Here is a 24,254-nt window from a genome sequence, read left to right as displayed (position 1 = left end):
TCAGAACATCTTTCTCCTCCACCTGGCGCGAATATTCACCTGGGAGAGTTCAGATGAGTAAAAGAATCTTTTTATGACTTATTTAAAAGTGTTAACCTTGATAATTAAATGCACATAAAAATATTTTGAGTTAAACAAAATTTTATTTCTTTCATGGAATCCTAATCACTGATACCTATCCATATCTCTGAGTATGCCAAAGTATTTATCTTAGAGGCAAGAAATGAGATACATCATGCCCCCTTGTCCAATACCTGACTAGTCTTACTGTATATTTACACTAAGTCCAGTGGTCACTTTAAGCCTCGAGCTTACAGAATGACTAGTATATGGTGTCTGTGCTCAGGTATATCACTGTCCTCTCCTGAATGTCTCTTGGGAAGCAGAAGGATGAAGTCTAGGCTATGAGATAGATGAATTCTTCTTTGAAACTCCAGTCATAGGATCATAGAACAGTCCAGGTTGGAAGGGACCTTGAAAGGTCGTCTGGTCCAACCTTTCATGGGAAAGGGAGCCTAGATGAGATTATGGTAGCCCCTCCTGCTTCCTCCAGGCGCTCGCTGATCTCCTCTAGCTCCCTGGAGAGGTCAGCCCGATGCTTCTCTGCTTTTGCCCGAGAGGTCCTCTCTGCCTCAATTTCCTCCTCCAGTTCCTCAATACGGGCCTGGGGAACATTACGGACCCTTCACACCCGGGCCCTCCTCCTACCTGCTGTATTTCTGAAGGGCAGAAGAGAAGGAAGAGAGACTTGCCTGCAGCTCCTTGATCTTCTTCTGTAACTGTATGCCCAGAAGTTGCTCATCCTCGATTTTGCTCTGGATCTGGCTGATTTCAAAGTCTTTCCTTTGGGCAAAGCAAAGCGGGTTAGAGCTCAAAGAAAAAAGACAAGTGCCCCAGCCCAGCACTCAGGGGCCCCACAGCCACACTTACTTCTTCAGTTTCTCATCCAGCTGCTGCTTATCATTTTCCAAATCCATTATGCTGTCATTTGCCAGCTTCAGGTCTCCTTCCAGTTTCCTCTTAGCTCTCTCAAGGTCCATGCGCAGTTTCTTCTCTTGCTCCAGGGACCCTTCCAGCTACAAAGAGCAAGACCATCAGTGCTCTGCTGGCTACGCTTTCCTCTACAAAGTTTTCTTGTTCATTTAGCTACACGTGTGCTTACATCATCCACTTGTTGCTCCAGCTTGGTCTTAGCTTTGGTCAGAGTATTGACTTTGTCCTCTTCTGCCTGCAGGTCATCCAGTGTCTGCTGATGGGCCTCTTGGAGGGCTTTCTTCTCTTTTGTCAGCTTGGCGATGGTCTCGTCCAGGGCTGCCATCTCCTCTGTGAGGTTTTTCACCTACAAATATGAACAAGTGTCAAAATTCGGTAGAAAACATGTCTGCTGGTGCAGTGACTTTTTTACTTTGCAGTGTTTTGCCAGGTGTTTCATGTATCCTTTGGATGCTCAGAACAGGCCCAGCTCAAAATTTTCCAAAGCCAACATGTCGTATGGTAGCAGGCTCTGCCTCTGAGAGTCAGTGATGTATTGGCCTTTATGTGACTCCCCATGTGTGTACCTTGTTTTCTGTGGCATGTTTTTCCTTCTCAACCTTGGCCAGTGTTAACTCAAGGTCATCAATATCTTTCTTCAGCTCTGAACATTCATCCTCCAGTTTTCTTTTCTTGGCTGTCAGCTCAGCATTAATTTCCTCCTCATCCTCAGCCCTTTCGGTCACCTCCTTTACTTTGGCTTCCAGTTGGATTTTGGTTTTGATGAGCTGGTCACACCTTTCCTCAGCATCAGCTAAAGCATCAGCTTCCTGGTGGGAAAATACAGGAAAGGTTATTTAATGCTGAAGGAACAGATGTACATCAGTAAGACCTTTGGGATTACTTGTTGGGAAAAGGTTACTGTGCAGTTCCATTACAAATTACAAATTTAGAATAAGTTTTTAATCAGTTTTATTTTTTTTCTGACCTTTTTCATCGTCAGATATTGTGTCTAGCTCCATTCACCTTGTTTATTTCAGGTATGCCAGTGGGTTACTTGGATTTAATTGATGTTTCCCTTTTCTCCTTTAGAAAGTGATTGTATTTCATAATGTACCATATTCAAATTTATGTGGAAGTACTGAGAAATATAAGTAATTCCACCATTGAGAAAATATTTGAAACTCCCATTAGTAGATTCATACCCAGCCAATACAGTCAGTGGACACTAGAACAAGATTAATCTTCCCTGAAATGGACACTTCAACTCAAGGGTATTGCCTAAATGTTGCATAAGTTTCCAAGAGGCCAAATGGCATTGGAGTCAAACATACAAAGCTGGCACTTGTGTCATAGGATGTAATGGGCACCTGCATCTTCTGGGAGCAGTAGGTACAGGAGCTCAGGTGAGAAATGCCATAAGAAATGGCATTAGGCTCTTCATTTCAACAACTGAATTAAGGTAGAAGAGTTGGTCAATTGAATCACTGTCCCTACTCCACTAAATACACTGCAGTGACTATAATGAGGCTTTATGTTATAAACTCACATAGAGACATGTACATGTAGGCATTAAGTCTAAGAAGTCATTCTTTAGCTTAAACTCCACTTTGTAATAGTGAGACCGAGTGGGGAAAGAATGTGACCTGAATTTTACCTTTAGTTACACAGTATTCAGCTTAAAATATTTTGTAAGGCAGTTTAGTGTGCAATTTGAGAGTTCTGTAGTATGAAAGAAGAGTTAGATTTTATTTACTCATTTCCCCTATAAAAAAAATGAAATAATGTTACTCACAGCCTGCACTTGGAGCTGCAGATCATTTTTCTCCTGCACCAGTTTCACCATTTTCTCCTCCAGCTCCTTCCTCTTTGCCTCAGACTTTGCAAGCTCTTCCTTGGTTTTCTCAAACTCCTGTTTCATGTTGGCCATCTCCTTCTCAGATTCTGCACTCTTCAGCAAGGGCTTGATCTTGAAGAACAGCTTCATCCAGGGCCAGTGCTTGACGTTCATGAATGCACGAACGTTGTACTGGATGCAGAAGATGGACTCCCTGAAGCATAATTAAAATGTACATTGAATATTCTCAGTATGACGAGTGCCAACACTTTCCCCCTGGTACCGTGACTTTAACTGAAGATGAGGAATGTCTACCTCCTCTCCACCATTCTCTGGTACTCCACTCTCATCAGGAAGCCCCTGCACCTGGCCTGTGTGCGGGTGATGAGCTGTGCCAGCTTCTCATCCCTCATCTCCTCCAGGAGCCCCAGCAGCCCCGCTTTGAAGAACACCTTGAGAAAGGGAACGTTGCCACACATCACCGTCAGGTAGAGCAAAGCACAGGCACACAGTGAGTGAGTGAGTCAAGGAGGCTTTGTACCTTGGTGTGGCCAAATTTGTACTGGGTGTGGTCCACGTCGATTGACCCAAGAAGCTTCTCAGAAGCCTTCTTGCTATCAATGAACTGTCCCTCTGGGATAGCACTGGCATTAAGCACCTTGTATCTGTGAAAAGAGGAAGGGGAAGAGAAGGCTGTTTTTTTCCCAACCAACGCACGCTGGCTCCTGACCGCCACCAGCTCATATACAGCTATTCTTGACAACAGAGCCCAGCCTGAATGAACCGGTATGAATGAACCAACATTGCTTTTAAAGATGCTGAGAAGTGCAGTGCTCTTTCTCACCTCTGTTTGAAGTCAGCATAGAGAACTCTGCTGGGGAAACCTTTCCTGCAAATTCTGATGCCTTCTAGCACGCCGTTACACCGCAGCTGGTGAAGTACCAGTTCATGCTCCATGGCACCTAGCAATGCAGAGCACAAATGAATACCAGAGTTTCCAGTGCAGAGGGGAATGGATGTATCAGAGCAAGTTCTCTTTCTGCTTGAGCGTCTTACCAGGTGTTTTTGTTTCATTTGGGATGATGCAACGGACAAAATGGGGGTGAGTGCTCCGTAGGTTGGTCATCAGCTTGTTTAAGTTCTCCTGTGGGATCATGTGTAGCAGCTTAGATTACAAAAATTTACTCCTATATACTCTGTATCTAGATGCCAAAGAACTAATATAATGAATCTTAGGAGGAATAAGCTTCCAAATTCAAAATATAGATTTAATCAAACCTTCTATATACCTAAGTATTCTCATTAAAAGAAAGTTTAAAATTCTGCACCTCAGTCTGTAGGAAATAAAACACTAGTGTTTAAAAATTTTAACACAAGCCTGTATATGATTAATATTTATATTACATCCCAGATTCTGAAAAACATTTTTCACAAAGAATGTAAGTGCACTTTGAAAAGAAATTCAGGGGGTCAGCTGAAGACTGCTTGAAACAAATCCCAAATGTGAACAGATAATTAGTAGGAAAAGGCAGTGAATAACTTCTGCTCACTTCATACTTACTATAGTTTCATCATAAAACCAAGGTCATGAGAAGAACAGGAGTTTAGATAGCTCAGATTTGAAACTATGTTCATGTCACTTTACAGATAATGAAATTCATACTTTACCCGGAAAAGAGCCGAGACAGTCTGGAAAGAAGAACCCTTCTTCTTGCCACCCTTCTTCCCCCCCCCAGCCCCACCACCACTAGCCTCTTCAAAAACAAAAAGAGTTTTTTAATATTATCTTTTTTGTTGCATCTTTACATATCATAAATGTTGGAAAAAAAGAATTTTGGAAAACTAACCTGTTTCTGCTCCACCATAGGAGGCAAAAAGTAAAGCCAGTGTCTTCACAGATGATTTCTGGTACAACCCAATGACAGTTTCGTTCAAGGGATCCTTGTTCTTCTCAAGCCAGCCAGAGATGTTGTAGTCCACTGTACCAGCATAGTGCACCAGGGAGAAGTGGGCCTCAGCCTTGCCTTTGACAGGTTTGGGCTTCTGGAAGTTGGCGGACTTGCCCAGATGCTGGTCATAGAGCTTGTTCTTGAAAGAGGTGTCAGTTGCCTTGGGGAACATGCACTCCTCTTCCAGGATGGAGAAGATGCCCATGGGCTGGAAGATAGTACAATAAAGAAGAGAGAATACCTGTAGAATAATATGATCACAACTTGATCTTAAAGTGAATATAGTAAAAGAGAGGAAGCTGAGAAACAAACCAATACCCTTGCCATGAAGAAGAGTTCTTTCTAAAAAGTGAGTTTAAAGGATTCACCTGCTTGAGTCACACTTTGTCACAGTGATTCAGGAATGTTTTTTTAATTTTTTTTTTTTTAATGTTAAAAAATCAGGAGGAGAAAGATTATATTTAAAAATGTCTTTCACAAATGTGTCCATTGTATAGTTGCTTCAGTTTTTGTACTTTTAATCAACTCCCTAAATTGTACAGAACTACAAGAAATCTCTTTCAGTTTCTTGCACTCAGAGGTCAGGCATTGACTGTATTGGCCTGTACTTACTTTACTATGAACAACTAGAAAAAAATGTATTGTCCAGGTAACTTTATTCCAGAACTATAAGAAAATATTTTTATTTTACTTTGGGAGTTGTTCAGTGGTTTTGAAAAAAATATCCTTTAATCAAGCAAGTGGAGATACCTTTCACACAGAGAAGACGTGAGGAATGACTTCCATCGTTATCTGTGGACTTTGTAATATCTCTAATACATAATAAGCAATAGTACAGACCAAGAGATATTTCAACAACTAAAACTGAGTGCATGAAACTAACCATGGAAGAGACCTTTTTTTGAATAGCATTTAACCATTTTCAATTTAAAATAATGAGTTCCTGAAAATACAAGATATTTTGAATCAAAAATTTACCTTCTCAATCAGCTCAATGCAGGCAGCCAGGTCCATCCCAAAGTCAATGAATGTCCATTCAATTCCTTCCTTCTTGTACTCCTCCTGCTCCAGCACGAACATGTGGTGGTTGAAGAACTGTTGCAGTTTCTCATTGGTGAAGTTGATGCACAGCTGCTCCAGGCTGTTGAACTTCCCAATGGAAAAAAACAACAACAACCACCCATCGTCAACATGCACAGTTCTTGATCATTCTTAACCCTTTATAAATCTCCCCAGTTAAAACACAACTATATTATCAGGACTGCACCATAGCAGGACCTATATACAGCTCCCCAAAGAAATACCTACATAATGAAAATGGAAACTTTTCCAGAGCAGATATTCCTAGTGAATCTCCTAAAATTCATAAAGTACTTTGGCATTTTTTTGTTCAGCAAAAAAGATGATTGTATGCCCTGATCTCCAATTTTTAAATACTTGATATCTCTGATTAAACACTTATCTATTAATTCCTTGGTCCTTTAAATAATTTACACATCTTTAACCTGTTATGTTTGTCAAAGAGTCTCCAAATCCTAGTTCTGCTCTAGAAGCTCCAATATAAAATTATTCTAATTATGTTGGGTTTTTTAAATCATTAACATTAAGCTCAAACTGTTAAAATATTACAACATTAAAAAATTCTATTTGCTACTTCTACACCAAGAACATAACTCTGTTCTTGGACTGATGAAACTTCTGAGGATTTTGCTCTGTGCTACAAAAGAAAATGAAGGATTTTTTCCAGAAAATTGCAAATGACTAGCATGTTAAACCTTCAGAAGAATATTACTTGGAAGTCCTCTGATATAGCAATCTCCCCCTGCAAGAGCAGTCCTCAAACCTGGAATCCTTACATCAAAGATCTCGAAGCCAGCAATGTCCAGGACACCAATGAAGTACTGTCTGGGCTGCTTCGTATCCAGCTGTTGGTTGATACGAATAACCATCCACAGGAACATCTTCTCATAGACAGCCTTTGCCAGAGCACCCACTGAATTGTTCACCTAAAACAAAGAAGAATGGAGCAGAAGAAAAACAATATCTGGATCATATAGTAAGTGATAAAAGCCAGAGGTTCCCAGTCACAGCTGGTTGTTACCTGTTGCACAGTTTGACCCTTGGTCACATATTCATTCCCAACCTTGACTCGGGGGTAGCAGAGGGCCTTGAGCAGGTCAGCTGAGTTCAGACCCATCAGGTAGGCGGCCTTGTCAGCAACTAAATAGAAGGACAAGGAGACAGAAAAATTAAGACTAACAAGACATGCAGCATTTTGAGTGATGAACCCTTTCCAAAGCAACTGCAATTGAGTGTCCTTGTGATCAAATTCTACTTACTGGATCTCAGAGGAAGCACGACAGTCAGTAAAACAAAAATAATTTGTTTTGAAAGCTTTTCAGAGCAGTACACCTAAATGCTCTTTGTGTCTTAAAAAATCTTCACAGAAGCATCTAGAAACAATGTATTTATTAAAAATTCACCCTGAAAGCTGAAGTTCATCACTTCAGGCCAGAGCTAATTGGTATCTGTAATCCAGGCAAGAAAACACCAAAGTATTAGCAGGTTGGCCATCTGAATGTAATCCAAAACATACACGTATGTACTTGGGCTACCTGTATTCTTTGGCAGCAGCTATAATCCTAAAGGGGAATGCATTCCAAAATTAGAGGTAACAATTCAGAAGTGCCCCTTTCTGGAGACTTATTGTTATAGTCATAGCAGAAAGGCAGACATATTCATTCATTCAGGATCAAAAGCTAAAAATTCAGTCCTGAAGCTGGCCATCTGAGAGTGTTCTTTGGAAGAAGTAGACAGGGATTAGTCATTTTAAACCACGTATGCATCTTATAACATTTAGGTGATGAAGTAGTCAGCTGAGAAGTAGAAGTCTAAGTCAGTTCTTCCCTAGCATAGTGTACCTATGCCTCAATTAGACTGATGTTCAAATAATACTACTATGTAGTGACAGTTATGGGTTTGAATCTCCAAAGGAGAAGAAAGAAATTGAAGGAAAGTTCCCTTTTACCTGGGCAAAATTCCTAAATAACATGTGATTTATGAAGGAGAAGTTCTAACATTGAATTTAATGCCTCCATTTTCTTTAAAAAAGCAACGAGAAACATATTTTCTGAAAAATCTTTCTCTTCTCGGTGGGTCTTCAATATAAGCACACTTAGCACGCTGTGCTATCCAGAACTGTGGTAGCCCAGGAGACAATTATGCACACATATGCAATCTATACTTCAAATACAGATTAGGTAGTAATTGAGAAAAGGGTATATTTTGGATGGCAGTTTCATACCTATATACTAGCTCCACCTAAACACTTTTTTACACATTTCCACTCTTCTCTTTCTCCATCTTCCAAATACTGAATTATTATTGCTACTTCTATTTCTAACAGGTCAACCACAGACTTTGCTAATACCTTCTGTGCCATCTGGCTCTGCCTGCTCCTCTCGTTGTTTCTGCTTGAACTTCAAGTTCCCGTAGTGCATGCCAGCCCCTGTCAGCTTGTAAATGGCTGTTTTTTCATCAGGAGTGAAGCCCAGGATGTCAATGGCACTCTGCAATAGGAACAACAAAATAAAAGCTTTGTCTGGAAGAGATGACAATAGGTACAACTTTTTTAATTGTTACTTACATCTGTAGCCATGAGCTCCTCCTGGTCATTAATGCTGGGAACAGTGATCTCACCTTGACTCACAAAGTGATAGTCATATGGGTTGGTGGTAATGAGGAGCATGTCTGAAAGTAAGAAGAGGGGACATGCAGGCTTAGTTTAGTCAAGCAAGTCATAGTGTGAGCTGATGTTCAGCAATCTTCCTCCAAGTTAGTCATTCTTCCTACCTATTAGCTCTGGCTTCTTGTTGGACATGATCTGATAGAATATGTGGTAGCTTCTTTCTGCCTTGAGCTGGAAAGTGACTCTGGACTTTTCCAGCAGATCTGGAGGGAAAATTTAGTTAGAAACAAGAAAACAGCAAAAAAGAAAGTAGGGAGAAGATAGGAAGAAAAACAGGGAAGGCAGATAGGTAGTTGGGTGAAAAGGTGTTGTATGGATAGATGGGTGAATGGATGTATTGTGAACAGTTCAGGAAAGTGTCTTACATGTTTCAATATCAGCAGAAGCTAGTTTTCCTGTGGCACCAAAGTGAATTCTGATGAATTTGCCCTTTAAAGGAATAAAAGTGTCTTAAGATTTCCATCATAAAAATATATCTGAAATGAAGAGTGTTGCCATTTATTCCACTGGGCACAAGATTTTTACTTAAAGACATTTTCTTAAGAATCAGCTATATTTCCACCATTGGCATGAAGTTGTCTTTTACATTTTTGACCATGAAAATAATCAACAGTGGTACAGCTGTATATTTTGTGTATGCTGAATGTACAAATGGGAAGGAATGGGTGGATTTTATTAGCCAAACTCTTCTAGCTATATCCTGCATACAGAGAGCTGTCATCTTAATGATATGGAAATAGCCATTTAACTAGTTCAGATGCTTAAATCTGTCTTGCTATCAAATAAACCATTTCACTTCTGATTAATTAAATTTGACATAAAGCAGACATATTATTCAAGTAGAAACTCTCTGCCCACCCCCTCTGTTTCTTTCTCTCTTTATCTCTCCTTCTTTCATTCTTCTTTTTCTTTCTCTCTCTCCCTTTCTCTCTTTCTTTCCCGTCTTTCCTAACCTTCCTCCCTTTCTTACACACATTCTGTCTGTGTGTCTTTTAGCAAACAAACAGAAATATAAGTAAAAATAAACAAAACTATTGTTTAACACTGCAATACATTATCAGAGAAAGAACATGTGATCTGTTATTTTAATTTGCATCTCAATGCAAAGCAGGATTAATATTTTTCATAGAATCACTGTTTTTGAAATCTGGAGAATTACCTTTAGGATAAGTGGTAAAGTCATGATAAGAAAATTCAGCCATACTCTTGAAAACATGATGGCATGTTTTCAAGACACCCACTCACAGGGGTGTCTCAGACACTATCTATTAATTTACCTTCATTTTGCCTGACTGCTGCTCTTCCTTCTTCTTATCCCCACTCGCTGCAATTGTTGCAAAGTACTGGATGACACGCTTTGTGTTCACAGTCTTCCCTGCACCGGATTCTCCGCTGTCAAACCAAAGAGAGAGGCAGAGAGCGTGTGGTCAGGCAGGAGGGCCCCTGGCACCGGGCAGCCCCGCAGGGACCCGGGCAGGGAGTGTACGTACGTGATCAGGATTGACTGGTTCTCGCGATCTGTGTAAGAAGCAGAAATACAGTACTTAAAACTCAATGAACAACACAGAAAGAATGAAATGTAGTCAGGTAAGTTTAATGTTTTCAACTCCATGCAGTCAGCTTGACTTAAAAAAACAAACAAACAAACAAACAAAATGTCAAAGTAAAAATAAACAAAACTATTGTTTAACACTGCAATACATTATCAGAGAAAGAACATGTGATCTGTTATTTTAATTTGCATCTCAATGCAAAGCAGGATTAATATTTTTCATAGAATCACTGTTTTTGAAATCTGGAGAATTACCTTTAGGATAAGTGGTAAAGTCATGATAAGAAAATTCAGCCATACTCTTGAAAACATGATGGCATGTTTTCAAGACACCTACTCACAGGGGTGTCTTTTATTTAAAATAGTAGAAACAATGGTGGGAAAATAGTAAAATGTACAATAGTATGTATGCCTTTCAAGACACCCACTCACAGGGGTGTCTTTTATTTAAAATAGTAGAAACAATGGTGGGAAAATAGTAAAATGTACAATAGTATGTATGCCTCAGAACCATGAAAGCTTGGAAAAAGTCTCCTCATATTACTGAGACAGGGTAGCCCTTCAGCAAATCTCATGGTACAATCCTTCTGAGACAGATGAAGCCACTCACCAGTCAGCATGAACTGATAGGCGTTGTCAGAGATGGAGAAGATGTGTGGAGGGGCCTCCTGGCGCTTCTTGCCTCGGTAGGCCAACACCACCTCCGGGTTGTACACCGGCAGCCACTTGTAGGGGTTGACAGTGACGCAGAAGAGACCCGAGTAGGTCTGTGAGGAAGGGAGACAGCACGTTGGCTTCCACTTAGCCTGGCAGAGCAGTTCCTCCTGCTACCCAAAGGAAGACTGCTGCTGGTACTTACGTAGATCATCCAGGCTGCATAACGCTCTTTGAGGTTGTACAGCACAGCGGGTTCGTGGAGGTGGGTCATCATGGCCATGTCCTCGATTTTATCGTACTTGGGAGGGTTCATGGAGAAGATTTGATCATCCTTCACGGTCAGAGTCTATCAGATGAAGAAGGAGATGCATGTATGTCAGCTAAGAGCTGAGATTGGGAATCAAATGGTGACCTTCAGCCTGTTTTTTCCCTCACCTCTCCACTTTCAGTCTTGACAGTGACCTTCCCTGTTTCTCTGCTCTGGATTGTCCCTTTCACAAAGGATTCCTTCGCATGTACCACAAAGACCGATGTCTTGGCATCAAAAGGTTTGTTCTGGGCCTCAATTCTCTCCTTTTCTGACTTTCGGAGGTAAGGAGCTGCCTCCCCACAGATGGCCATCTCAGAGTCTGACGACATGGCTGCACTTTATGGAGGGGCTCGTCAGCAGAGAACGCTGTGGAAGAGCAGATATGTTGCCCAAATGTGTCAAAAAGTAAGCGCTTTTTAGTAGAAGAAAAGATGGAAAAAGAAAGATACTGTATTAATACTATTCATAGTTTTTTGGAAGTAATTGTATATTCTTGCATTGGTGTGATTCAACATTTATGGAAAATATGAAAATTATGTTTTGGGAGATCATTTGGCTTAGGGTCCACTGTAATGAAATCACATTTGAAATATTCCATATTCACTTAGTAGTCAAGTATTCAGGCACTGTACTGTGGAGTTAAGAACCTCAAAATTCCTTTCGGCTGCTTAGGCACTCTTTTAAAATTCAGTTGAAATTATTATAATGCAGTTTCTTCCCAAGTGATACTAACTCAGAAAGCTCGGAAGGCTCATACACCACTGTTTTGAGTGGCATACAGACAACTTGAACATCTTAATGGCTCAGTTTTCAGTCTCTAAAACATTTGTATCATTATATTAATGCAAAAATAATTTGCTAATTTTAGTCAGTTCTTGAATCCAGACATAAATGGCTACAATGCCTGTCAAGAGTAATGCTGTTCCAGAATACACTGACATAGCTCCATTTCTATTATTTTCTTTTGCTTTTTTAAAATTAATATAATTTTAGGGGAAAACAAAGTTAATTTTAAATTTTAAAAATAATGAATTTTAAACCCTGGATTAATTTCTACGAAAAATTTTTATTTTTTGGATTAATTTCTACGAAAAATTACTTTTTTTTATTTTTTTCCCCAGAAAAAAAACCAGTGGGCAGCTTAGGAAAACATTTATTTATTTCTATCCTGTATAGAGATAGGTACTTAATATTTACACAAAATTTAATATTGTGTTATATTTGTACTAAAATGAGAGAGTAACATGATAATTCTTTATTTGTCCCTGCAGGAACAGGTGGTGGCTTACAGAGGAGGAGGGCTGCAGCTTCCACTTTTTGTGAGGTAGAGAACAGGCAGAGCAGTAAGGGGAACAAACGGCAATGTTGCATTTTACAGAGATGACAAGTGGAGCTTGGTTGCTCATATTACAGCTCTTTCAACTCTTCTTTAGTGATTTCATGATAAATTTTGGACAAAGTAATATATTAATTCACACGCTCTGAGACAAAATGTTGAATTTTGCACTTTTTCCTACTGTGCTCATCCAGTTCTACTGCTGCGACAGCAGAGATGGGAAGCCAGCACGCCTCGCTCCCTGTTAGGTCAGTTAAGCAGAAGTGAAGAATGTCCCCATGGGGATTTTCCGGTCTGCCATCAGTGGTCAGAGACTTCAAACACAGGCACTTAAAGATTGGACCAGATGATCTTTCGACGTCCATTCCAACCTGTGCTGTTCTATGATTCTGTGATTTACTTGAAAACCTTACCAGCCTTGGGCACCCCACCACCTTCTACTGTGACCACACTGGGTTTGAAAATATAGGGTGAAACAGTGACCGTTCACTCAGCCGTACAGAAATCCCACCCAATAGGATCTTCTCTGCCCTCTAAGAATCAATAAATCACGTTCTTACCTCTCGTGACACCAGATGGGTGGTTTGCAGGCTGGCAGCTGGTCAGTACTGTAAAACAGAAACGGTAACTCCCTACTTGCTGCTGCACAGAAATCCAGAGTGAAAATGTGCAGGTGCCTTCAAAGCAGATTTAAAACCTGAGCTGAGGAATTGAGTCCCCTCCTGGAAGTGAGCACTGGAGGCAGCAGGAATGTTGAGGCACATAAGGGCACCATCCCCTTCCTGCAAGCCTGCGGACCCCATACACTTACCTTGAAGCTTTCCCTGGAGACAGGACAGACTTGTCGCAGGGACATTTTATACGATCTAGTCTGCAGATGCTACAGATGCCTACTCTTTCTTCGGTCAAAAAATTTTTGGCAAACCTTCTTTGGTAAAGCATTGTCTGGCAAACTGAACTAAGGGCATAATTGTCATTTGACATGACTAGATATAATTAGAAAATTTTGATGTCTTACTGACTATATGAATACATCTCCTATAAATAATTTGACAAGGGTGTTAAGGAGGGAATCTGGACTAGTCAAGGCACTTAGAGAACTTGGATGCAGGACTTATGGACTCTATTGCTGGCTTTCCCACCAACTCACTGTATGACCCAGGGTGGATTGCTTGGTATGTCTGCGCTGCAGATATCCCAGCTGTACAATGGGGATGACAACATTTATCTTCCCCATGTGGTGGTGTGAAGCTTATAAGAAATGCCTAAGAGCAATATATTATGCAGGCCACTAAAAGGGAAATAAGTATTACTAAAAGCATTTGGCAGTTGTGTTGGTAAAATTCTGAAAGTAGAGGAGTAATCTGGGTCCTTCAGTGTGATAGTGCTGGTGCCTGAGGGTCACAGACGTGGCAAGATGACTGGCCAAGAGACAAAGATTTGGTCACAGCAATAGGAGGCCAAGGTCTAGCTGAACTACTGAGTTGGAGTCTCAGAGAGAGATGTGAGGTCACTTCTGATGTATGAAGAGCACACATACACTCGTGCACATGTGCCCATCTGTACACTTGAAATTGCAAAAAAGTGGGACATTCTCCAAGAAGTGTTGTTATAAGCCTGTGCATGAATTCCTGCTAAGGAAGATGTCATAAGGTATGCCGTGATTTCTGCTATGTAGGTCAGTGCAGCTGAACAACAGATGCTCCTTTCTTTTCTTGATGATGTTTTAATTCATCAGAAAGTACCCATATTGGCAATTCAGGAAAGGACTTCAGTTCTTTCCTATGTCTTTTTTCCAAGTCTGACCTGTCAATCTGTACCATAAATAAAGCAAATTGCTGAAGTAAAGATTTGGGCCTGTAGAAATCTATGCCATTTGAGTGTTCATACCTTTTTTCAACACAGAGTGGTTATAGGTCATTACAGAGTCTATATATCAAGCAAGTTTTTTTTCCATTCCTGCAGAAATTTCTGCTCCTGCAGAATTCCAGAGCCCTTCCACCATCCCAGAGGTCAGCTCAGACATCCAGAAGACAACCTAGGTTAAGAGACTTGCAGTCCTCAGTTTATCCATCAATACAGAACACTTCTTTCCAATTCCTCTAACATAAACAAACCACAGTCTCACCTAAAGCCTGTCTCCCATATGCATGCTCCCACTGTCAAATTCACCAATCGGGAAAAAAGCAGAGACCCCTTCAGCCCTTCCCTACCCACAACTCCCAGAAACTAATATCTTGCACATTTACACATTCATACAGTACCTGCAACAAAAGCTATCAAGCTGCTGCCTATATCAGAGCACTAGAGGTGGTACGCAGGCTGATACTCTGAGAAAGGGGGATTTGCTGGTAGTCCTGGAGAGTGACTCGTCTAGTTTTGGGAAAGGGCACTATCTCTGGTCTCCCATTCCCAGGGAAGCTCTAATATCTGAACTGTAAAGGCAGCATCCTCTGGCAGCAGCAGGTCAAGTATTAAGTAGAATGATAGAATGGCTTGTGTTGGAAGGGACCTTCAAAGATCACCTAGTCCAACACCCCTGCTGTGGGCAAGGACATCTTTCACTAGATTAGGTTGCTCAAAGCCCCATCCAGCCTGACTTTGAACACTTCCAATGGTGGGGCATCTGTAACTTCTCTGGGAAACCTGTTCCAGTGTCTCACCACCCACATCATAAAATATTTCTTCCTTATATCTATTCGAATTTTACCCTCTTTCAGTTTAAAACCATCGCTTCTTGTCCTGTCTCACTACAGGCACTGATAAAATGTCTTTCTCCACCTTTCTTATAAACCCCTTTAAGTATTGAAAGGCTGCAAGAAGGTGTCTTCGAACCTTTCTCATCTCCAGGCTGAACAACCCCAACTCTCTCAGCCTTTCTTCATAGGAGAGGTGTTCCAGCTCTTGGATCATTTTTGTGGCCCTCCTCTGGACCCGTTCTAACAGGTCCATGTCTTTCTTGTGCTGGGGACCCTGGAGATGAAGGGAGTACTCCAGGTGGGGTCTCACAAGAGCCGAGTAGAGGGGGAGAATCACCTCCTTCGAAATGCTGGCCGCTGCTGGCTGCTTCTTTTGATGCAGCCCAGGATCTGATTGGCTTTCTGGGCTGCAAGCGCACATTGCTGGCTCATGTCCAATTTTTCATTCACCAGTACCCCTGAGTTCTTCTCTGAGTAGCTGCTGTTGCTTTTCTGTGGGGTCCTGCTCTCAGTGGTATGTAACAAGCCTGTCTTACGCAGTGCTGTCAGGCTGGGACGAAGTGCCCTCAGGATGTGCCTGGATCTCCAGGGGCTATATGGAGAGTCTAGCTGAGTGTGACTTTGGGGACTGAAAAACTTTGAATTTCCAGTGGCCAATGACAAAGCCGGTCTTCTCAGTAGAGCTTTTCTGGGGTTTCACTGTTGTGTTGTCTAGGATGTGGGTCAAGCTTTGTAACAGGCAGGAGTGAGGCGCATGGCCAGGCAGCTCTGGGCATGCAGTCCATGGGAAGGTCTAGTTTGAAAGGGAAGTGTCCAGTAAGTTGTGGTGTCTCCAGGTGTTGCCAGTCACTCAGCAGTGCTTTTAGGATGGTGAGTTTCGATGTAGCATCAGGTCTGTTCACAAAAGAGTTTAGAAACTAAAAGCCTTCTATGGAATTGGTCCCAACCCCAGGGTAGCTTCTCACCTGTGAGCCAGGCCATGGGAAAGAATTCCTTCCTCGCTCCCTAATATCCTCTCAGTAGTCAGATGACATTTTCTTTAGCTGCAAATCATTCAAGGTTTTTTTAGTTAAAGTTCCAGTGGGTTTGGTCAGTGTTCCCAGGAGGATATAACTGTACCCTGTGTGCTATTCCACAGCTATATAGCAGAAAATATCCATATGAAGGTATTGCATTAAAGGTACCTGAAAGATATGCCCAGTTCCCAATTTTATGTAAGGAAAAATTATACTATTGTGTACCTTTCTTTTCTGTGTAGTATATTATGAATATCAAGGAAGATAATTGAAATAATATTCATAAAATTCATAAAAATTCTGAAAAAAAAAGTGAAAATATTATATCCTTAACTGTTGTATGCCACAGTCCTACAATATTCATATGTAAATATATATGGATATTCACCCAATTTTATGTAAGGAAAAATTATACTATTGTGTACCTTTCTTTTCTGTGTAGTATATTATGAATATCAAGGAAGATAATTGAAATAATATTCATAAAATTCATAAAAATTCTGAAAAAAAAAGTGAAAATATTATATCCTTAACTGTTGTATGCCACAGTCCTACAATATTCATATGTAAATATATATGGATATTCAGGTCTTAACTGTTACATTGCTTTACAACTTGTCTGTACATAAGCAACATGCTGTTTGCCAATATATTTCACAGTCCTAAACTCAGGTGACACCCTGTATTGTTACAAATAAAGTTACAGTGCTTTTTCTGTCTTTTCAAATACTCTAAATTCTCTGAAATTTTTTTCAGTCTTCATCTTTACTTAAAAGTCTACTTTACAGAACTATCTTTTTACTGAATTGTGTTATCAAATTCAAACTCTAGTCAGTTTCCCCCCCTGTGGTTGTCTTATATTGTCCAAAGACAATTCAAAAAATTCAAAGTACAAAATGATGAAGAACTTTTGGTTAGCTTATGGAGCCTCACACAATTTCTACACATTGAGTGAAATGGATTTGCAGGGAGTAATAACAATTTAAACTTGATGATGTGCGTGTGCACTCAGGCACAATGTCAAATTCAGTTGATTTTCAATCTGCAGAGAGAAGACTATAATTATCTGTGCTCTGCCAAGAAAGTTGAGGAAAATGCCTATATACTGAGCTCATCTAAACTATGAAGGCTTCTCATAAAAAAACCTGTCTCGCTGCCTTTTCCAGAAGCCACAGGGTCTAGTGCAGCACTGACCTATCTTCTCAATATGACATTGAAGTGAGCCTTTCGGGGCTCTTTTCAGGTTACAGCAACAGCTGAGAAAAGAAGTAGCTTATTCCCACTGCTGCCAGGACTTAATGGAAACTCAGCAGGGGATGGCTGGAGAAATTAATTCCTTCGTATGTCCTCTCTCTGATATTAATGTCCCCTGCTCTTTGTCCCGCAGCACTGACCTATCTTCTCAATATGACATTGAAGTGAGCCTTTCGGGGCTCTTTTCAGGTTACAGCAACAGCTGAGAAAAGAAGTAGCTTATTCCCACTGCTGCCAGGACTTAATGGAAACTCAGCAGGGGATGGCTGGAGAAATTAATTCCTTCGTATGTCCTCTCTCTGGTATTAATGTCCCCTGCTCTTTGTCCTCATTCCCAGGGTGGCTTATAACTGAACCCTTTTCCTTGTCCCTCTCAAGACTCCTTCTACGTACAAGCATCGTTTCTGAGGGAAATAACACCATGTTGAACTATCACGGCAAAAGTTTGTAGTGCAGCAGTCTTTGCTTCACAAGATCCAGGATCCAAGGTAATGGAGATGACCACAGCAGGATACGTCAATAAAACTGAAATTCTCCAGTATGTTTATTCTCGGCCTAACTCTTGTCCTACTCAACAGCAGCTAATTTTTGTTCACTCAAATAGGTACAGTTAGGGGCTGTACTATGTGTATTGAAGAATGTGGTCTTACATTTGAATGAATTATGTCTGTGCTATAATTCAAGGAGAAAATTCCGTGCAATTAAAAGTATCATCTTAATGATGTTCTGGTAACAGCACCCTCTGTTCACCTGAGAAGCAAGGAAAGCCATAGTTCCCAAAGATGTATCATATGAAGGAAACTGCGCCATCTCAGTAGGCAATGCTGTAAACATGCTCCTGCAATGCATGCAGCATCTTGGCAGGAATGGGAAGCCTTGTTTCTTCCAAAAGCAGGCAATAATTTAGAGACAGCTTAGCTAAGAGCTTGAGGGGTAATCAGCCTCATGTCTTGGAGGAAACTTTCGACTATCTGATTAACTCAAGGACTGATTAAACTCTGACTCCCTCTTAAGCTACAAGTACTTCCTTATGGCATAAGATTTAAATAATGATGGTTTCAATGTCAGGACAAAGAAACAGCGTAATTAAATAGCTGGAACGCAAAGCTAAGTTCACTGGTCCAGATTTATCTTATTCAACATTGTGTGGTTGACACAGATGCCAAAGTCAGAAGCTCAGCGATCATCAGTTCCCTATGAGCTCCAACAGAGCAGGAAGACTGAAAAGGTATGGGCAGGCAGCATATATATCCATTCACTTTAAGCATACTAGAGGAAAATCTCATTGCTGTGAGTATTTTTGACTACCATATAATTATATCCCAAGCTCCTAGAAAAGCTTTTAATACAAAAAGACATTTGAATGTCTTAGTTGTTTAGGAGGACCTTCATTAGTCCTTGCAAATATGGTCATCTTGGTTGTACAGATCACAGCTGACAGCTCCATCTCAGTGACATTTCACAGTTCATTTCCTGTTCTAGAGGAATCCCCTTGCTGATATTAAATTTGACACACTGAGAAAATAAAAAGAAACATGTTAACATTTTTATTTTTTAATTTGCCAGTTGTCTTCTACTTTCACCTGAATAAGAATATATAAAAAGGGATAGTTCTTTACTTGATATTTTAGTAGTCAGCTGTAAAACACCTTGTTCATTGAAAGGAAGAGCTGTAGACCATTCAGAAATGTTGCCAACATCTGACATTTTGACTAAACAGAACAAAAAGTATAAAGGAAGGGAATCAAGATGAAAAATGTAGTTTATTTACATATCTAACTTGAAAGTGTATTGGTAAAATGATTCCAGAACAGCATGGTTTCATGAATGACTTGGACGTATGTCAGAAGTTTGCCAGAACTTACAACCCATGATATTAGCACAGTGCTGCATAAGTCTTTCAAGAGCAGATTTGTATATTAGCAGCCTCTTTACAGAGACTGGCTGGCTATTTACAGTCCTGGGTAAAAGCACTTGGTGTCCACAACAAAAACTTACTTAGCAGGGACTCAATCAATATTTTCATTAGCATTTTCAACTAGGAGAACACACAAAGACAATAGAAACACAGGCAAGAAATATTGAAGAGTAATTTAGCTGGAAAAATTGAACTAAAACATACGGAAACAATAGCCTGAAACATTCTTAGGTAATCTTTGCCAAAATACTAATGACTTTTTTTGCTTTCTGCAGCTTTCAACCAAAAGGCAAAATATTTCACTGATTTTTTTTTTTTTTTTGGTCCATCTCTGCTCCTTGGTCACAGGCTGAGGATTTCAGGAAATAATCTCAACGATTACTACCAAGGAAAATAGACTAAACATTAGATTCAAGTTTTCAAGGCAAAGTGGGCAGGGAAAAGTAATTTGGACTATGCTTATAGTGGTCAAAGATGGAGATGAGCATCAGATGAACATCATGGAAAAACACTGGATATCCAGGGCTTCTGGGTCACTGAAACTATCAATACAGACAGCACTTTCATTTTCTGCAGTTGAAAAGGCATGGTGAAATCAAAGAAAGTTTGTAGGCAGTCTATTCTGGAGTGTTCTTCTGTAAGAAGCAAAAATTGCAGACTCATGTTCAGTCACTTGGCCACTCACACGAATATACCCTGAAGGGATTTGAGCTACTCATCCTTTGTGGCATCTTTATTTTCTTTCACAAAGCTGATCTTTCTCCCACCAATGATTAATTTATGTTTCCTGACATGTTGGCCTGTAAGCTTCTTGCAAAGAAGTCTATAATCCCAAGTCCTCAATTCTATGTCTTGCCTGCTCTAAGTTCACAGACATTGGTGAATTACAATGGAGAAAACTCCGTCTCGTGCTATGTCTTTGCTGGTATGCTGCACTATGCCAGGAAACATTTGCAGATACGGGAAGCCAATCACTTATACTGATAAAATATTAGCAGATTCCCTGTCAAGCTTTTGACCTGTGCCAGCTACCAATCTCCTAAGCAGATTCAAAGGCATAACTGGACAGCTGGCATTTTCTAGGACCATTCCCAATATAGCCTGCATGCAGCCTCACCATTCTTGACACAGAAATAGTTTAATCCTATAAGCATAAGCAGTCCAATGCCAGTTGGCCCAAGTTCCTGGACATGTTTAATTTACTAGTGTAGCTGTAGTGCTCCTGTAGAAAGGTTTGGAGCAGCCACAAAGGTACCTGTCCTTGGGAAAGGAAGGACCTGCTGGAAGAAACAACAGTACCTTGATGGAAAAAGGAAAAGGAAATAGATCTTGCCTCTGTTAACTTTCTGCCAAAGTTTCCATCTCTGCAGGGCTGGACTCCACTGCAGCTGAATGCAAAGCACAGCAGAGTCAAAAGAGAAGAGGTAGAATGAGAGTAGACCCTGGATACAGGCTGGCCTGCACAGCAATGCGGCGTGGGCAACGCTCTGCAGTGCTGACATTCCCATGGAAGAGGGAGGATTTGGGCGTGCTGAAAATAGATCCTTCTTGAGATGGAGACCAGGCAGCTGCCTCGCTATCTGCCACCCCTTAAGACATGGCTTCCCCTCCCCCATGTTCTGTGACTGTCTGTAAGACCAGGAGGAAGAAGTCACATCTTAGCAAGGCAGCACAGGCCAAGTGGGAAAGTGGAGGCATCTCAAGACTGCTAGTTTGTATCCCATTAGGACACACACACACACCCGCCTCCCCTCCATGTTTTTTTCTTGCTGCCGTTCATCTCATGAACTGGAAACTTTACTTTAGCTGAAATAAGTGTGTGGATGAGGAGATAGACCTTGTGAAATACCATGCTAAACAACTTTAGGCTCTGTGTAAAGGTATAAGGATTTTCGTAGTATATCTTGCAGGTGTTTCATTTGGAAGTTGAGGATGGGCTGGACAAATGGGTTGTTGTGACATCTGAAAATTATAGAATCATAGAATAGTTTGGGTTGGAAGGGACTTTTAAAGGTCATCTAGTCCAACCCCCCTGCAATGAACAGGGACATCTTCAACCAGATCAGGTTGCTCAGAGCCCCGTCCAGCCTGACCTTGAATGTTTCCAGGGATGGGGCATCCACCACCTCTCTGGGCAACCTGTGCCAGTGTTTCACCACCCTCAGCATAAAAAAGTTCTTCCTTATATCTAGTCTATATCTACCCCCCTTTAGTTTAAAGCCATTCCCCCTTGTCCTGTCACAACAGGCCCTGCTATAAATTGTCTGGACTGTTCAAGGGGTAGCAATCAGCAGCTAATTAGTGGCTGGCTGGCAGCTGTTAATGAGAACAGTACCCCTGTAGTTCACAATGAAGCCCTTATCTTTCAAAATCTTCATCAATACCCTGAGTGATGACACAGAATGCACCTTTGGCAAATTTGCAGATAACACTAATCTAGGGGGAGTGGCTGAACGTCACAAATGGCAGAGATTCAATCCGGTGGGACCTTGATAAACCTGAGGGTCAGGCCAGCAGAAACCTCATGAAGCTCAGTAAGGAGAAGTGCAGAGTTTTCCACCTGGGGCAGAATAACACCATATGGACAAGGAAGTGTCTTAGCATTAGCCCTGCTGGAAAGGATGTGGGGGTTTTAGAAGATGCTAGTTTGAATGTGAGCCAGCAGTGCTTTCTCACTGTGAGGAAAGCAAATCCCATAGTGGGCTGCATTAGGAACTGTGTGTCCAACAGACTGAAAAAAGTTACTTTCCCTCCTGTACTTGGGGCTGGTGCAGTCACACCTGGAATACAGTATTTCATTTTGGGCTCTGCAGTTCAAGAGGGATGTGGAAAAACTGGAGAGGGTCCAGTGAAGGGCTACCAAAATGGTGAGTGACCTAGAGCACATTACCTGGGCTACAAGCTTCCAACAAGTAGAGGGCAATGACCTGCCTTTACACCTTCCGCTATTTCCTATCTGCACTTCTCTTGAGCCCTCTGCTCCTTTGGTCAGAATATGTCACCCCATAAAGAAGTTGTTGCGAAATATGTGATTTAGATCGCTTAAAGAATCACCGTCAAAGGTATTAGCAAATGTGGTTTTAATATGATGTTGCAAAAGTGAGACTTAACAAAGTTCAATGGCAAGGTTCTCTCTATTAATTACTGCATGGAAGAAACATATAAAGGAAAATTGAGTTACACTCAAGTTAGAATGATTCACAGAGAGACCAGAGACACAAAGGGTAAGGAAGACCCTCCCGTTGGGTCATGAGGTTCAGAGTGGACCCCTTTGCTTTTTAAACTCCTTCTCAGAGAGAAGTCTAGGTGTGGCTACGTCCAAACCTAGTCTCAGATTTGGTGAATGGTTTAGGTCTAAGAGATTGTATATGCAATGTTTCATTAGCATCAATTCAGCATGCAATCAAAGTTACCAAGACAAAATCAAAGTTACCATACTACAAGGTTTTGCGCAATATCGGTTGCTTGCCAAAGATCTGTCGTTGGTAAAAGCTCTCTCTACCTCGAAAAGCAACCTTGAGAGGTGTCCCAGCTCAAGGGGAGATCACTGCTGTGCAGCCACACTGCCTAGCAGGGAGAGCTCAAAGAAGGCTCACCTAGGCTGTCATATTTATGGGATAAAGGGATTGGCTCATAGTCAAATTCCATGTGATGGAAAAGGTATGCATGAGACTCCTTGTACCCACAACATTCTTTGTTCCTTCATAAATGAGTCTTGGAAAAGTCACCTGCTATTCATGTGTAATTGTATGATCAGTTTTTCCAAGCTGATATGCATCGATGCTTACGGTGTCACTCTGCTCCTTTGTGGGTTTTCAGAGAACAGATTGGAACTAGAGGAGTTCTTGGCCCAGCTACAGCTCAGGCCTTTACCTCCTTTGGAGCCTGTACCAAACTACCGCTAGTTTGGTTAAGGGGTCGAGTGCATTCATCACAGAAGTTGAAAAGAAGCATGGTGTCAGAGGTGAGTCTGCAAGTCCACAGTTTCTTCTTTGTGAGAGTGACTGAAGAAAATTGTCATTGTATTCAGTGACTAAAGTGTCTACACTTTCTTTGAGCCAAAACACACTGTTAAAGACTTTCCTGTATGGCAGTGTCGTGGTTTAACCCCAGTAGGCAGCTAAGCTCCACACAGCTGCTCTCTCACTCCATCCCAGTCAGATAAGGGACAGAATTAGAAGAGTAAAAGTGCAAAAATGTGTGGGCTGAGATAAAGACAGTTTAATAGGTAAAGCAAAAGCCATGCGCTCAAGCAAAGCAAAATAAGGAATTCATTCACTCCTTCCCATTGGCAGGTAGAAGTTTAGACATTTCCAGGAAAGCAGGCTCCATCACACATAATGGTGACTTGGGAAGATAAACACTATAACCCCAAATGTCCGTCAATCCCTCCTTCTTCCCCCAGGTTTTATTGCTGAACACAACATCGTATGGTATGGAATACCCCTTTGGTCAGCTGAGGTTAGCTGTCCCGGCTGTGTCCTCTCCCAACTTCTTGTGTACCCCCAGCCTATTTGCTGGGGGGGCGGTGCGAGAAACAGAAAAGGTCTTGGCACTGTGTAAACACCGTTCAGCAATAACTTAGTCATCCCTGTGTTATCAACACTGTTTTCATCACAAATCCAAAACATAGCCCCATACAAGCTACTATGAAGAAATTTAACCCTATCCCACCTAAAACCAGTACATGCAGTCAGTAACTTTTGGTGCAGAAAAGAAGGTGCTGATGATGTCTCTTTTCCTCTTTTAAAGTACTGCAGCAGTGGAATATCCAAGCCACCTGTGGAAACATTCATAACTTTTTCAAGCTCAGCAGATACCACTGTCAGTCCCACCAGCTGAATTGACTATATTCAAACCTGATGTCTGAGGATCATAGAATCATAGAATCATTAAGGTTGGAAGAGACCTCTAAGATCATCGAGTCCAACCATCGACCCAACACCACCATGCCCACTAAACCATGTCCCTAAGTGCCGCATCTACATGTCTTTTAAATACCTCCA

General features: G+C 41.2%; 1 protein-coding gene across 2 annotated transcripts in view; it reads right to left on the bottom strand.

The window, feature by feature from the left end:
- The window catches only part of LOC103902879 (myosin heavy chain, skeletal muscle, adult), a 220,772-nt gene that overhangs the window by 97,183 nt on the left and 99,335 nt on the right, over positions 1-24,254 (bottom strand). The window lies entirely within an intron of this gene.

Source organism: Aptenodytes forsteri, unplaced genomic scaffold (genome assembly GCF_000699145.1).
Source record: "Aptenodytes forsteri isolate BGI_AS27 unplaced genomic scaffold, ASM69914v1 Scaffold311, whole genome shotgun sequence".
Lineage (NCBI taxonomy): Eukaryota > Metazoa > Chordata > Aves > Sphenisciformes > Spheniscidae > Aptenodytes > Aptenodytes forsteri.
Note: the sequence above shows the minus strand (reverse complement) of the source record. Positions and strands in the feature narration are given on the sequence as shown.